The following is a 16,882-nucleotide window of genomic DNA, read 5'->3' on the forward strand; positions in this document are numbered from 1 at the left end:
CAAGAACAACGGCGTGACATTATTATGAGGTTGACATCAGAGCACAAAACTGTGTTCTACAGTATTCCTGCAATTAAGAAAAAAGTGCCTCGCAGATGAACTCTCACTCCACAAACTCAGATAGGCAAGAAGAATGTCCTTTTGTTTTTTTATATTGTTTTGAAGGTTTTATTTATTTGAGAGAGAGAGAGAGAGAGAGAGAGAGAGAGAGAAAAAATGCAAACAGGAGAGGAGGGGCCCGGGACAAGCAGACTCCTTGCTGAGCCAGGAGCCCGGAGAAGTATGTCTTTTTAAAAGCTTTCTATTCCACATTTTCATTTCCATTTTTTGTAGTTTGTTTGATGGCAGAAATTTTACTTCAGTCCATTTGAGATTGGACCCCCTTTGTCACACAGTCACAGCTGCATTCCCAGACTTTGGGGAACAAATTCATGTCATGTGATTACTTTCCTTTAAAATTTGCTGAGACATCTTTAAAGCCTTTTGGAAAATAAAATAAATATTTCTAAACGTGCCGTCGGATGGAAGTTTCAATTGTGTCGTTCAACTCTCCTCTGTCGGTGGCATGTTGGTGGCTGCTTGGGGTCTGATTTATGGCGAGCAGCGTGCTGTGGGCTCCCACTTTCACGGCGATTTATCACTTGCTGCGTGGACCCAGAGTCTACTTCATAACGCGCGTCCCTGTTGAGAAGGGTTGCATTGGTTTGGTAACTTGAATCATCCGCAGAAACTCTCTTTAATGACGCTGTTTGCCTTAGCGTCTTCTGCGGTTGACACTAGCATGGCCAGACCGGCTGCCTCCGGTTGACACTGGGCTGACGTATCTCCTCCCCATCAGTGCTTTCCAGTGTGTGTTTTTACAAACAGCCTCAGAGCTGTGTTCCGTCGCAATCCACTCTGACGTCCTCTGTCAGCTGGCGAGTTCAATTTATGTGTAGGGGAGTGACTGACATGTCTGGACTTGGTGTTACTATTTGTTTTCATATTATACTTTCCAGTCTGGGTTCGCATCCTTCTTTTTATTAAAATCCTTTCCTAGGACCAATATTCATACATTTCCCTTGAGCCCTGTTTGCTGTGTCTGTGGCGACATGCCATTTTCTTAAAGTCCAAGCAAGTTGTTTGCTGATGCAGCCTTTTGGTCCGAATATCTAGCAACAAGTTCTTTCTCGTTTGTAAATCGGGGTGAAATTCACAGACTATCAAATTAACCATTTTAAAGTAATTCTACAGCATGTTGTACATCCATAATGTACAGCTGTCACCTCTGTCTAGTTCCAAAATATGACACGTTCTGAGCTAGTGTCATCCAGGACACCTTCTTCTAACTGAGTCTTGTCCTACTGACTTTATTTTTTTTTTTAAGATTTTATTTATTTATATGAGAGGGACAGAGAAAGACAGAGAGACAGAGAGAGGGAGAAGCAGACTCTCTGCTGAGCAGAGAGCCTGATGTGGGGCTCAATCCCAGGACCCTGGGATCATGACCCAAGACAAAGGTAGATGCTTAACCCACTGAGCCACCCAGGCGCCCCTGCCTTGTTTTGTAATTTTTAAGACTGAGCTGTGACTGACATATAACATTGCACTGGTTTCAGATGTGTCTATTACAGACACTGAACGCTGGATCCCAGGAAAACGCCCAGCGAGGGTTGTGGCTGGAGGCTGAGGGGCTCCCCCCACCTGCGTGCAGTAGGGTGAAGGTGTGTGATCCCCACACACGGGATGGGAGCTGCTAGGGCCCGGTGCCCTCACCCTCGCCCCATGGTCTCGCCTTGCCTTCCAGACATGGTAAGTCCGGAGCGTACAGGGAAAGGAGGAGGATGAAAATGGATGACATCTTGGCCACTTAAATATCGACCCACGTTCAGTGAAGGGTCTGACTTCAGTGTTCCATGTGGTGCAGACCCCACTTCTGGAACCTGACGGGGCAGGAATTGGGGGAGGGACAAAATGTCTTCCACACGTTTTGCTTGTAGGTGACGGGGGTGGGTGGGGTCCACTGGGGCTTCGGACTGCTGTCAGCGAGTGTTTCAGGGAGGCTCCCACACCCTGGCAAAGGGCTGCTGGTGGTGTAAGGGTTGTGCGCTGGTGTCTTTCTCTTTCACTGGAAAGTGGGGACAGCTGTGTCAGGAGCTCTGCATAGTTGTTTTTTTGTTTTTGTTTTTGTTTTTTTTAATGATACTTTGAGGCCCGTAGACCCTGGTACTGAGGGCACAATGGAAGGGTCCGGAGGATTGTAGTGTTGGGGCGTTTTGTGAATAAATGGTGCCTGAATGTTTCTGGCAGCTCAGACTCTTGTTCCCAAAGCCTTCATTGGAGAAGGCCTCCTTCCTGTGGAGGAAGGGCCACGGGCTTGGTCTCAGCCACCTGCTCAGACCTCAGGAAGAGACTAAAGGGAGAGCTGTCTTGTCCTGTCACCGCCGAGGCCTCTGTTCTGTGGGCCGGTCACTGCACAGCTGTGTCCCATGACTCAGCAAGGTCATGGCCACCCCAGGATGACACCCACCGCGGGGTCTGGAAATTCTCCCTTCTTCACAGCTTCTGTGATAGACTTCCCTTCCTCCTCGGCCGTGGGGCTCTCCAGCAGTTGTCTGACTATTTGGAGATCTCTTTGAGGTAAGTGGACGGAGAACTGAGAGGAACGGCGGCTCCAATGACCTGAGTTTAATTTATGAGTTCAGTCATTTTATTTCATTTATTCTTTTCATTGATCTTCTTAGCACCTGATGCATTTTTTTTTCTCCCACTAAAATATATTCTGAACTGTATTGCCATTGGTGAGTGCATAGCAAAATAAATCAATAATGAAAAAGACAATATTTGTCGCATTAAGGAAGCTGTTTGGGCAGAGCAAAGGGCAACAGCGTGGAGCTCACTGAGCTAGCTATCGGCCACGCCTCCCTGTGTCCGCCCATGTCCAACCCATCCTGCTCCTTTTCCAAAGGATAGAAGAGGATTCTCTTCTGGGACGTTGGTGGTCCTGTGGGCTCCCACTCTATGGAGCCAGAGTCTTTCCCGCCCACGCCTCCAGGAACTGGGCACAAGGTCTGCACGTAACCTTCCCAAGGACCCTTCTGACACTGGAATGGTTTCTGAGAACAGGGAGACGTTGCTCTGCATGTGACTTCCCATTTGCTTTAAAGTAAAAGCTGGAAGCCTGTTCTGTAGGGTCACCCATCGTCCCGGTTTGCCTGGTTTGTAGCTGTTGTCCCAGAGTAATTATTAATGCCCCATTTTTACTCTGAAGTGGGTCCAGTTTGGACAATGCAAATGTCTCTTCCTCCTCTAAGGCCCTCCACCCCCTGCCCCCACCCCCTCCGATGTATTTCTCTGTCCTGTTGTTCCCCTTCACGCTTGCCGCAGCCCCACACTGTTCCTTGAGTTCATGGCTGTGCTCCTGCCCCCAGAGCCTTCGCACGAGCTGTTTCTATTTCTGGAACACTCTTCCATGGCTTATCTGCATAATCAATTCCTCCAAGTCTTTGCTAAATTTTACCTTCTCAGTGAGACATACGGTGACCATAGGCCTTGTTTCTGTTCCCTCGTGTATCAGAAAAGCCCCTGAATGCCTCCCACCGTAAACATCGGTACACACTTGTTGAATGAATGCGTGAAAGAATGAATGAAAACTCAAGTTCTGTTTTCCCCAAAGACTTGCCAGGTGACTGTCTAGCTGCAAAGATCCGAGGGGTTACTAGCTGGTGATGACTTCCTAGTGTTTCCCTCAATTGCATATCTTTTTCATTTTTATTTCCCAGAGGAGTACTGGAACATTTTACAGCACTGGACTTGACCATTTTGTCACAGACCAGTTTAAGGGAAACCTGGAAAAGAGGCAAGTGTTTAGGATCCCTAGAAATAATCCCACAGAAGCATCTCTATTTTATCTAAAATACAGGCTAAACCAGCAGAATTAGTTCTAAAACTAAAAAACTATCAATGTTGGCATCATGCTATGTGGTTTATGGAGCTCTCCAATCCCACTATCTTATTTAATCCTTATAATAGCACGTTGTATTATCCCTCTTCAGTTTATGAGGAACCATAACCCAGAGAGAATAATGACTTCCTGCAAGATATATGGCTAGTTATGTTTAAGCAGAGTGTTTAAGTGGCAAAGTATCTTCCCATGTCTGGTTTAGTGCCTCACTATGTCTGATGTCCCTTTCTAATTACATCAGGACACCCTTTCATTAGTCATGACTTCTGGGGTCTTTGGGGAAAGCATGCAGGAGACCGAATGCCGTGACCCACAGCACATGACAGGATGCCATCCCTGTCCTAAGACACAGCTGAATGGACACTAAAGGAGCAAGGCCAGGGACATTTTCCATCCAGATCCAAATGGACACTTCATGAAAGGCTTTCATAAGAAACAGAAAAAAAATCTCTTTCTTATGATATTTCACAGTCCCCTCCCAGTGTCCCTCTACTCTTACAACCAAGACAACTGTACACATAACAATAGTGATAATCGTTACCCTGTACTAAGCACACTGCATGTCATGAACTATTCGAAGTGCATGTGGTAATTCACTTACATCTCACATCAGCTCTACATAGTAGACATTATTATTTGCCCATTTCTGCAAAGGTCCTAAAAGCACATTTAAGCCCATCTCACAGTTAGAGATTGGAAGAAAGGGAATTTGAACCCATGTGGCCCAGAAAAGTGCTCCAGAAAAGTGCTGTCCAATAGAAATATAAGCCCCATGTGGTTTTTAATCTTCCAATAGTTACATTAAAAAGTGAAAAGATGGGGTGCCTGGGTGGCTCAGTGGGTTAAGCATCTGCTTTCTGCTCAGGTCCTTATCTCAGGGTCCTGGGATCAAGTCCCAAATCGGGCTCTCTGCTCAACAGGGAGCCTGCTTCCCCCTCTCTCTCTGCCTGCTGCTCTATCTACTTGTGATTTCTCTCTGTGTCAAATAAATAAATTAAATCTTTAAAAAAAAAGTGAAAAGAAACATCCATGTAAACTAGAGGGTATTATGCTAAGTGAAGTAAGTCAGATGGAGAAAGACAAATATGATATGACAAATACAAAAGACAAATATGATTTCACTTATATGTGGAACCTAAAAAGCAAAAACAAAGGCAGAAACAAACCTGTCAATACAAAGGGCAAACTGGTGGTTACCCCAGGGGTGGGGGAGTGGGAAGAGGGACAAAATAGGTGAAGGGGAGTGGGAGGTACAGGCTTCTAGTTATGGAATGAGTAATTCCCAGGGATGAAAGGCACAGCATAAGGAACATAGTCAATGGTACTGTAAGGCCATCATCTTGGGACAGATGGCAGCTACATTCGTGGTGAGAAGAGCAGAAGGTACAGAGGTACAGAGGTGTGCAATGACTATGTTGTAAACCCGAGACGAATGTAACATTGGGCATCAGCTACAGTTCAATAAGAAACAAACGTAAAAAGAAACAAACAAAGTGAATTTTAACGATGTGTTCAATTTTAACCCAATATATCAAAACTTGAATTCTTCAATATGCAACCTTATAAAAATTATTAATATAATAGTTCACAGTTTGGTAGTAAGTCTTCTAAGTGCAGTGTGCATTTTATTTTTTGAGCACTTCTCAATTTGGATTCTGAATTTTAATCAGAAATTCTTAATCTATATTGAGATTTCATTAAATGCATATAGTTGAAAAAGCACATTTCCTTATTCAAATTATTTCAGTCATGTCTAAAGTTTTGCAGTAACTGAATTGTATGAGGTTTTTTTTTTTAAAGATTTTATTTATTTGACAGAGAGAGACGGTGAGAGGAGGAACACAGCAGGGGAGTGGGAGAGGAGAAGCAGGATTCCCACCCAGCAGGGAGCCCGATGCAGGACTCGATCCCAGAACCCTGGGATCATGATCTGAGCCGAAGGCAGATGCTTAACAACTGAGCCACCCAGGTACCCCCAAGTATGAGTTTTTAAATTAAAATTAAATACAGTGTAAAATTCAGTCCCTCTCTGGTATGTTCTGAGTGCCCAGAGCCCCCTGTGGCTGGTGGCTGCTGTGCAGGGGTCTCTGAAGCCCGTGTCCATGCCCATGGCGCCAGACCGCTCTGGTTTCTGGGAGCGGCCCCCTGCCATTTTGGCTTGGCCCCATTTGCCCCATTCCTGAGTGTTCTTATGATCTTCTTCTCCTGAGCTTTCTGGATCTTCAGACATTCAGCCCATAATTCCCGTCTTCATTAACGTCATTAACGTCATTAACGTCAAATGTCCTGAGTTACACAGATCCCACATCATGCTTGGAGAAATGTAAACAATGTCACAAAACTAATAAAAAACTATGTGGGGTTTCCTTACCAGCTCTGCTTTACATACAAGAGAATTCCGGGGAGATCGGATTATCTCTTAGCCATCTGGGGTGGAGATAATAGCCAGATTAGACTGCATGCCAGAGCCTTTGCTTAATGAGGCTCTGGAATCACTCCTTTGATTTCCGCCGAAAGCCCTGCACATCCCCCTTGAGTTGGTGTGGGTGAACTCGGGAGAGGGAGAGGATTGGTAAGAAACTGAAGAGAGGACACTCGCTCCCCCTAGAATTCCCTTCCCTGCCTCTGACCTGGCACTCGGGGAGGAAGTCCTTGTCCCCTCTGCAGCCAGCAGGGCAGATGAGAGGAGACATCTGTCCAGCACCTGCAGTGTGGCCAAGGTAACCGAGAGAATATTTGCTTTTATTTGGTTTTACTCAGTTTTAAATTTAAAGAGCCACGTGTGGTGGGGGCATGCTGTTGGAGGGCACACAGGCTCTGCGAGGCAAGGGGCCGTGGCCCTTCTTCTGTCCCAGTTCCCAGCACAGGTGCCTGGGAAAACTGTAGACGGCGTGACTCTTACGGGCTGATCCCTACAGTGCTGAGATGGAGGCTAACTGTGAAAAAATTCTGTTTCACAGGGCTTGGGGGTCTGTGCTGAGGAGCTCAAGAGACTGAAGTTTCTACCGTGTGTGCAGGAGGCGTGCAGACGTGCAAGGCTCCAGGTAGGGGAGTTCCTGACAGAAATGCTTCTTCGGCCTCTGCTCTGAACTGTATGGCACATTCTTTAAAATGCACGTTCATGAGTTGTCTGAAGGTCTACAAAATAAGAAAAACGAAGGCTCTCCCCTCGGGCATGGACTACTACCTCTTAGTGATGTGAGCGAACAGGGTTTGAGTCCTACTACGAGCGTCCATCCAAGTGACTTATACGCATTGATTTACACGACCCTGGAGTTCCACCATTCTCTCCACTTTACAGATAAGGAAATTAAAACCTGGGACATGTGCCTTGCTTGTGGTCACTGTGCTGAGTCAGTGAAATGCAGGAACGGGGTTTGAACCCCCGCACTGCGGCTCTGCTCTCGCTGTGTTGCCTTGACAATCAGTAGTTCACCCTCACCGTGCTCACCCTTCCTCCCGCGGGTGTGCTGTGGGCTGTGGCCCCGTGTGTGCGCCTGTGGGGTGAGCGTCCCAACTTGGTGGTTTTGTGCCCAGCCTGGCAGGGCAGGGGCTGAGTGACTAAGGCATGGGGTGGCGCACAGTCTGTAGGGAAAAGAATTCACCTTGGAATTAGAGCCTTTGGTTTCTTACTGATGAAGTTTTGGGAAATATTACTTATTTCATTTGGTTTTCAAAATTACATAAAACATGTGGGTAGAAGGACTTTATAAAGCAGGAAGTAGGAAGTGTAGTGAAGAACCTAAAATGTGGGCACATCGGCCGTTAAGCAGTGCCAGAGCTCAGAGATTACACAATTACAGGACTTAGGGGGTTACCGAAGATTTGGGGGGAATTATGACTTTTCTATACCCTGCAGTTCAAGGATTCATCTTCTTCTAACGTGAAAGAGAGGCCTGAGGTCTTTATCGCAATTTCGGATTTTCTGTGTCTTAGAGTCGCCTTAGTATCAGAGGAACCAAATGTCTGGGAGGTAACCCAGATCACAACCACAGAATAGGTTAAAGGATGAGACCTTTGTTTATGTCTGTAAAGGCCAGGGTAGCCCCTTCCAGGAGATGAGTCACCCACAGTCCACGTATATGGCTGGTGCGCTCATGGCTGCATCCATCCCCGAGGCTCCCAGCCTTCCTGGTGGCCGGCTCCAGCTCTGACCTCAGCAAGGAGCCCTGCATGTGTCTCCCTGAAAGTACCACCTGCTGTTCTGGTTGTGCTCACCCCTCACGGAAGAGCTGGAAGGCCATGGGCATGACGCAAAGTGTGGAACGGCTGCCCAGCAAAGCAATAATTTAAAGATGTGTCTGAAAGCTGGGAAAGGAAGTGATGGATTAACAGCATCGAAATCCATAAAACACAGTGAAAATAAATGGCAAAATTGATTTGTTAAATCCTAGGTGATTCTTCGCTGGCTTTACATGCATGGCCCAGCCAGCAACCACTGAGCTAGCCTGGGGGGCCGGGTGATGGTGGTACATTGACCTGTTCCTCTTCACAACATTCCTGCAAGGTGGACGCGACATCTTTCTTTTCCGATAAGACTCAGAGAGGCTCAGCCATACGCCCGAAGGCAAGTGCTGGTGCCTGGAGGATGTGAAGGTATGTTGACGTTGTATGGATCCTGCTCCTGTCCCTGCACTGGCCCGCCAGCCTTGAGTCCCAAGTGAGACGTCTTGGATGACGAGCTAAAGGGGGTGTCCCCAGAGTGCAGTGACACCGTGGGTGCACAGCAGAGGCGGTGCACCGGATTCTAAAGACAGGGTGTTCCAGGAACCAGCACCCTCTCTTTTGGTGGTAGACCCTTCTTCAAGCCAAGACCTTTTCCACCGAGATGAGTTACAGTCTGGTTTATGGTACTGGGGAGATTTTATGAAAATGCACGGGTGTGATGTGATGGCTCCAGTTTCATTGAGATTTAATATGTGAAACCCTGGTCCAAGTCCATACTGTCCACAGTCCCTTCTCTGGTTGGCTCCTCCCATCACCGGGGTGGCCTTGACTTGAACAGAAACTTCTATACTCATCAGTACAAAGGACAAATCCAGGCTGTGATGTTTTCTTTTCAGTGTTCTTACTTCCTCTTTGGGGAATTCTTGCTAGTATACAATGTACAGTGTTGCCAGTTAGGTTATTAAAATTTAAAGTGTTTCTGACCACTGTGGATTTCCAGGCATCCATGATGATGCTTCAAGAGTGGGTCTTTCCACCTCAAGGCAAGTGTGGCACTTAGAGAGCTCAAGTTACAGACACTGGGCTATTAGACAAACTAGGCTTCTTTCTTTCTTTCTTTCTTTTTTCTTTCTTTCTTTCTTTCTTCTTTCTTTCTTTCTTTAAGATTTTATTTATTTGACAGACAGAGATCACAAGTAGGCAGAGAGGCAGGCAGAGAGAGAGAGGAGACAGCAGGCTCCCCACCGAGCAGAGAGCCCGATGTGGGGCTCCATCCCAGGACCCTGAGATCATGACTCGAGCCGAAGGCAGAGGCTTAACCCACTGAGCCACCCAGGTGCCCCTAGGTTCCTTTCAATACAGGCTGTGACGTAGGAAATAAACAAGGGGAGGTGACTGGAGAGTCTTCTAGAGCACTGAGCTTGGGGGAAGACAGAGACAGCAGAGGGAGCGCTGGTGTGAACAGAGGGCTGCAGGCTTGGCTGAGCTCCCTTGTCCTGCCTCTCCTGCCCTGGGCACGGACGGAGCCCAGAGCCTGAGGCTCAGCTGCATCTCTACCCAGTGAGTCAAAACAGACCCAGGCAAACGCTGCCGTCTGACTGGCGTCCACAGTAATGGCACAAACTACTCTCCATCCCGACTCTAGTGTGTCCCACCCTGGGGAAAGGATCAAGTCCCTTAGGATGCAGAGGAGAAAGAGAGAGGACAATCCAGACGTGGCTACACTTCCAATTAGATTATGTTAGATTATATTATGTTAGATTGTATTATGTTAGACTGTATTATGTTAGATTGTATTATGTTAGATTATAAAACATGTTCAACAAACACTTCTCTTCCTTTAACTACACTGACTCGTAGCCAGTGAGGAAAATGGCCTGAAAGGCTCATCCCAGAAGGGTCAGGGATCCCGTCTCTCTAGATGGTGGATTATGAGTGTTGGCTTTTTTCTGTATTTGTTTGGCTACATTTTCTGATTTTTCAGTCATGATTTCAACTGCTTTTGTAGCAACAACAAAAAGAAAACAGCATGAGCTTAATGAAAGGAAAAGTAAAATAATTTTTTTCATATTCATTGTTTTACTTCTTTTTTCTCGCATCGACGCCTAGAACAGGAACAACTGGATGAAAATAAGTGGAACATATGAAACAAAAAGGTGGAACAAAATCCTGAACTTTGGAAAAAATAATTTTAAAAATGAAAATCTCTATAAACAGTTGCAGAAGAGTTTTGTGCTGTGCCTAGCTGTCAAGACTTAAAAAAAAACATTGAGGGGGCGCCTGGGTGGCTCAGTGGGTTGAAGCCTCTGCCTTCAGCTCAGATCATGATCTCGGAGTCCTGGGCTCTCTGCTCAGCGGGGAGCCTGCTTCCTCCTCTCTCTCTCTCTGCCTGCCTCTGCCTACTTGTGATCTCTGTCTGTCAAATAAATAAATAAAAAATCTTAAAAAAAAAAAAAACAACATTGAGAACATTTGACTCTTCAAAATTATTAAATACGGCGTAGATAAACACAGCCCCTGTTTCAGATGCAAATAGTATGACACAGCAGAACGGATTCCTTCGCGCCAGTCTCCCAACTCATAAAATACAGTATTCCTGTCATTTCTGAAACTCCCCGGCTGCTCTCCAGTCCCAGCCGTTTCTTGCTCCCCTGAAATAACTACGATCCTGAACTTTGTGGGTCTTTATCTTTCTCCTTTTCTTTCAAGTTTTGTATCAACAAACAGTTTATTATTTGATACGTTCACTTTTATGGGTCAAATAAATGGAATCATATTGTGCAATTCTTCTGCAGCTCGGTAAGACGGATTTGGTTACTATCAGGACTGTTGCCATAGTTCAGTTGTGTGATACCCCAGTGCACGAATCTATGAATATACCACAATTTATCTGCTCACTTGGGAGTTGGTTAATTTTTTTTTTTTTTTTTTTTTTTTTTTTTTTTTTTTTTTTTTTTTTTTGCTTTAACAAACTGCTTCTGAAAATCCTCTAGGACTTGGACTGCTGTGTTATAGGCTAGGTGTATCTTTTTTTTTTTTTTTTTCTTTTGTAAGATTTTAGTTATTTATTTGGCAGAAAGAGACACAGTGAGAGAGGGAACACCAGCAGGGGGAGTGAAGAGGGAGAAGCAGGCTTCCCAGCCAGCAGGGAGCCGGAGTCGGGGCTCAATCCCGGGACCCTGGGATCATGACCTGAGCCGAAGGCAGATGCTTAATGACTGAGCCACCCAGGTGCCCCATGGATAGGTGTATCTTCAAAACTAGCAAGCAGTATGTAGTGTGTATTTGTAAACTGCACATCTGATAAGGGTTAATATCCAAAATAAATCAGAAGCTGATATACAACTCAATAGCAACCCCCCCCACAAATACTCCAATTTCAAAATGGGCAAAGAACCTGAATTGAGACTTTTCCTAAGAAGATAACTCAGATAGCCAACAGGTACACGGAAAGATGCTCAACATCACTAACTATTAGGAAAATGCAAATTAAAACCATGGTAAGATGTCACCTCACACCTGTTAGAATGACCATCCTCAAGAAGACAAGAAATAACAGGTGTTGGCAGGGACACGGAGGAAAGAGAACCTCATGCACTGTTGGCAGGATGCAATTGGCGCAGCCACTGTGGAAAACAGTAGGGAGGTTCCTCAAAAAATTAAAAATAAAACCACACCTGAACCAGTGATTCTACTTCTGGGTATAACTCTGAAGGAAACAAAATCACTGTCCTGGGCAGATACGTGCACCTCTGCGTTCACTGCCGCTTTGCTCACAGTAGCTGAGACAGGAAAACAACGCAAGTGTCCATCGGTAGACGAATGGGTAACGGAGATGTGGTGTATCTGCAATGGTATCATCCAGCCACACGAGAGGGCATTCTCTCTGAGATGTACCTGGAAAGAATTATGCCAAGTCAAAGAAAGACAAATACTATGTGACCTCACTTCCAGGTGGAATCAAGAAAAAGCCAAACTCATACCAACAGAGGTCAGGTTTATGGTTGCTAGGCAGGGAGTCAGGCTGGGGGACTCGGGCAAAGGGGGTCAGAAGGTTCTAACATGTAAGATAAAAACATTCTGAGGATGAGATGTCCCGCATAGTGACTGCAGGTGACAATACCGTATCACAGCGAAGAGAGTAGACCTTAAACGTTCTCATCACTAGGGAAAGGACTGTGACTCTGGATGTTGGTGGACGTTAACTGGGTTTACTATGGTGATCCTATCACAACACATACAGATGTTGAATCATTGTCGTGGGTGTTACACTCGTAGGTCAATCATATCTCAAAAATTGATGTTAACAGGTAACGCCACATTACACTCCAAACACCGCGTCCCCCCAGGCTTCTGCCTGCAGTGGTAGGATTTCCTGTTTGGCCTCATGCCCGCCAGGGTTTGGATCAGTCAGACCTGCACGTGCTTCCCTGTGGATCGTGAAGCTCGGTCTCACCGGGGTTGCTGCGTTCATTTCCTGGATGCCCTGTGAGGAGGGTAAGTGGCCTCTGCCGTGTTCGTCTGTGCCGAGTGCTGCCCACGACCGTTGCTCGTTTGTCTACCGCGGGGCTTTCATCCGTCTCGCAGACTTACCGCTCCGCGCATTCTGCACACGGATGGTCCTTCAGTTATGGGCCTGCACGCACTTTCTCCCCGTTTCTGGCATGTTCTTTACACTTTGTCTGATTTGTTTTAATTAACGGAGGGTCTCTATTGTAATGTAATATAATTTATCAACTTCTTTCCCTCTGGTTTCCATCCTGGATCCTGTACCCCTCCACGGCCGTGAAGCTGTTATTTTATGTTTTCACTTTTGATTTTGTCTTTCTCACTTCGGTTTTCAATCGACTTGAAATGGACTTATGGGTATCGTTTCCTTTTTACTTCGTATGGAAATATCCAACGTTGGATTAACACAGTTTTTCCTGGTCAAATATGCACGGACACATTTTGTGTTTTTTCTGTTCCATAACTTAACTTGATGAAAATTAATTCTGCCAACTTTTGGTGTATGAATTTTCTGGTGCTTTTAGATTATTTGAGATCTCTGTGGTGCCAACCAACATCTGTAAGCTTCCACTTCCGTCTCTGGGTTTTCAAGACACCTGCCCAGGGTTCTCCCTGGCTCTGAGGGAATGATCAACAGCTAGATCACAACAGAATCCTGGTACCCTCCACCACACACACATATTGTTTCTCTAGGCTGAATTCTATCTACAAATCAGAATTCTAGATATGCACATTTCAAAGCACCTGCAGAGGCACTCATCAGTATCAATATTTTTTTTTCCCTAGGTAATCTGTTGTAAAGATTAAATCCAGTTTTCCCCCCTGCATCGCACATGCCTGGCTACATCCCTCCTCCAGCCCGCAGGAACTTCAGATGCCTTTGAATATGCGGAGAGCCAGGGAGGAGAGCTGAAGGAAGCCGCTAAGCCTTGGGAATTATGTGTGCTGCCACCAATCCTTTTTCTATTTGTAAATGTCACGGAGGGGTGTGTGTGTGTGTTTGTGTGAGCATTTCTGTAATATTTTTTATTTATGCAGAAACAGATTGGTATTTGGTTAAGATTTTAGGATCTGGAGAAAAACTTCCTGGAATCAAATTCTGACTTGTCTACTATGTCCTTGTGACCTTGGGCAGGTAACCTACCCTCTTCACCCTTTGTTTCTCTAGCTAAATGATGGACACCAGAATTTTTCCCATCCGCAGGGCTGTGGTTGGGCCTGGAGAATCCCCCAAAAGTCGTGAGGATGCCCCTTCTCCCTCTCAGCTTCCCCACATGGGCTGTCTGTGCCCCCAGGCCCCATGTGCTCCCCTCCCCCAGAAGAGAACCTCGGCCTGTTCCCATCTGATGCTGTGGGGCTGGCAAGTAGCTAATCTGTGTAATGGTGGAAACTACTATGTGCTGTCCAACGCTTGCAGCATATATGTGCACGGAATGTAGGTCATCTCGTGTATGGCAGGTAGTGACTTCCTATTTTCAGATAATGCCACACAGTACACGGGTCCCTGTGTCATGTTCCTCTTCAATGACCGTTTGGTGGCTGGACTCTTAGTTCTGTAGGTCGTGTTTTCAGTTTTTACTGTTCAGCTTGGGTTAGGATGAATAGTCACGTTAAACCTGAGTTCACTCACATGCTTCCTAAGTTACATGCTGGCAAGGACGTCGCTGCGTTATGACCTCTTGCTCTGTCTTTTCCAGAATCTTTAATTCACCGTAAGACACGGGCAAATCTAAGGACTTCACGTCGGTCGTGTCCTTCCTTCGTTTGTGAGCAGAAACAAGGCTCACTTGAGAGGGTGTGTGTCTTTGGACAAAACACACACCCTCTTTGCCTCCTCTGTCCCCGTTACCTTGCAAAACTTCAAGGACACCATTCCCCTCCTGTTCTATGTGTCCCATGTGCCCTTGAAGCCCCCTTCGTGACAGAACGTCTTTGTAGATGAGATGGGTTTAGATGTCCACCCCTTTATGATGGGTTTTCCAATGGAAAGGGACAAAGACACTTCTTTTGGTTTGGAAATTGCAGGCATTTTGATGAAAACACACACACACACACACACACACACACACACAGCATTTGGTAACACTTCATTTGCACTGCAGCCCTCCCAAATTACTTTCCCAGTGAAAAAGGTACCCAGAGAGGAAAACCTTGAGCTGATTGCCTTGATTCATGCTATCCTCCAGGCTGCTTCCACATCAGAGATAATGAGGACGCATGTGATGCCGGTATCTTCCATGTGTACAGTGTTGTTCATTGTCCTTGGTGACACGCTGTCTGCCCTCAAACATACAGGGTGGTCTTGTGACTTGTGAGTCTTCAGGGATCACGGGAGTTCCTCCTCTCCTTCCCCAGAGGGCACATGGGAAGGAACCCAACCTATAAAATGAAAATGGAAAGACAGGGTCCCCCCAGGTCCGTGTGACAAGTGTGTCACTGTGCACTGACTCAGCCTCGCTCTTTTCAGGGGTCCTCCAAACACACATGGTAATAATCCCATTGAAGTCCTGTCCTCCATGCTTGTGAGGCCAAGAAAGACTGAATGTGGAAAATTTATCTCATAAATTTTTTCAACTCTATTATTTACATTATTTATCTTTTCCTGATTATTTTCCTGCTCTCCTAGAGTAGAGGAGGACCTCATGAGTGGAGTTCTATAAAGCTTTGGACTGAAATTTCTCACTCAGCTGATTCATCTTTCCCACCCTTCCAGCCTGCGTTTCCATTTGAAGAAGAAGCTAGGGGAAGGAAGGTCTGTGGGAAGTTACCCCAGAAGAGCTTGAGTCTTCGAGGCCGAGACCCTTCCTGCTAATGTGGTTGAGCAGAGCGTTTCCTAGTGAACATCTTCAGCATCCCCTGAAAAAAGAGCTTTACCCCAAAAGGGGATCAAAACTCGCTGGCTCAGAGGTTTCCTCAAGCCACGCTACGCCTTACCCACATCTGATGCTGACCCTGGCAGAAAGACCCCAGACCCTCATCACACCTGAGAACATCAGATACTCAGCTCAGGGCAAAAACGAAACAAAAGTAACCTTCATACGACCTTGTAGGAAAAACAGAGGTTTCATTAGGAAGATTTAAGATGAAGTTTTGGACTCAGCCTAGAGTGCTCATAGAGAATATCTAACTAGTCTAGAGATGAGACGCCTGGAGGTCAGGGAGTTCAAGGGGCACAGGGGCCATGACAAAGTGCTGAAACGTGAGGCCAGGGCCCCCTCCGGTGGGGCGAGGCAGGGGCAGGGCTCCTTGCCTGACGTCCAGTTCATGAGTTCTTTCTACCTCAGGCAGGTGCTCTTCCGGTAAAGACCTTCCCCCGGGCCCCTAGGCTCCACGTAAAGGGGCAGCGTTTGTAACACTCCTGAGGTGGGGGCTGAGTGTTGTCTCAGGTTGGCTCCCCAAGAAACAGACGAGATTGGCCTGTGGGGTGGCTCTGGGAGGGTGCACTCGGGAGTCCCTGAAAGGAGCTCGGGGTGGGGCAGACCGGGCAAAGGGCGAAGGTGGACATAAGGAAAGGCGGACCTCAGCCCATCTCCCAGGGTCCCTGGAGTCGGGGGGCCTGCAGTTGTCCCAGCCAGGTGAGCAGGCTGGGACTGTGAGCCTCTGCTAGACCCCTGGCTAGGGTGCAGCGAGGGTGCACCCTCGAGTTGGCAGCCCCCTTGGGCTCTCCGGAAAGCCACTGCTCCAAGCGCTGTGGCTGGGGCCTCCGGCACACGTGGGGCACTCTGCAGCCTCCAGACAGGTGCAGTCGGGATTTGGGATTGGGAGGCTCGGGGAAATGCCTTTGGGCTGCTCCAGACCCTGAAGAACCAAGCTGAGTGGCCCTGGGCTTTGTGCGGCATTCCAGCTGTCCCGAGAGCAAAGGATTGAAACTAGGAGGTGTCTTTGTGAAGGAAGAACCAGAGAGAGGGACTGACTAGTTCGAAGCTGGCTGCAGCTGGGCAGGACGACAGCCCCAGATAGAAGCTTCCGGAACCCAGAGGTGCTTCTGTGTCTCCCACCTGCTCCTCCGGCCGTCTTGCCGGTTAGACTGTAGTTGCGCGCTCTGCCACCGGGCGGCAGTGTTGTGCCACCTGCAGGGGCCGGGGTTCGCAGGCTGGAGAGGACACTGCTTGCAGTGCCCTTCCCAGACCGCTCATCTGCCTGACGGGGTCCCTAACCCCTGCTTCCTCATCTACAGGAGCGGGTACAACTCCTGCTCCCTGGCACGGGGTTAGCAGCCTCAACGGAAACATATGTGAAGCACCAGGGCAGGTGGCCGGTCAC

At 47.1% G+C, this 16,882-nt stretch overlaps 1 long non-coding RNA gene across 5 annotated transcripts in view; it reads left to right on the forward strand.

The window, feature by feature from the left end:
- LOC125085756 (uncharacterized) overlaps window positions 1-14,000 on the forward strand; it is a 40,541-nt gene extending 26,541 nt beyond the window's left edge. For 2 of the 5 annotated variants that reach the window (XR_007123004.1, XR_007123006.1), the window contains 5 exons: window positions 1,599-1,791; window positions 2,290-2,619; window positions 6,904-6,987; window positions 8,338-8,539; window positions 10,220-10,377. This is a non-coding gene — a long non-coding RNA (uncharacterized LOC125085756). Of the gene's footprint in view, window positions 1-1,598; window positions 1,792-2,289; window positions 2,620-6,903; window positions 6,988-8,337; window positions 8,540-10,219; window positions 10,378-12,420; window positions 12,608-13,405 lie in introns of those variants that run through there. The other 3 variants (XR_007123005.1, XR_007123007.1, XR_007123008.1) reach the window with 3 other exon arrangements.
- Window positions 14,001-16,882: the final 2,882 nt, after the last annotated feature.

This window comes from Lutra lutra, chromosome 15 (assembly GCF_902655055.1).
Source record: "Lutra lutra chromosome 15, mLutLut1.2, whole genome shotgun sequence".
Classification (NCBI taxonomy): domain Eukaryota; kingdom Metazoa; phylum Chordata; class Mammalia; order Carnivora; family Mustelidae; genus Lutra; species Lutra lutra.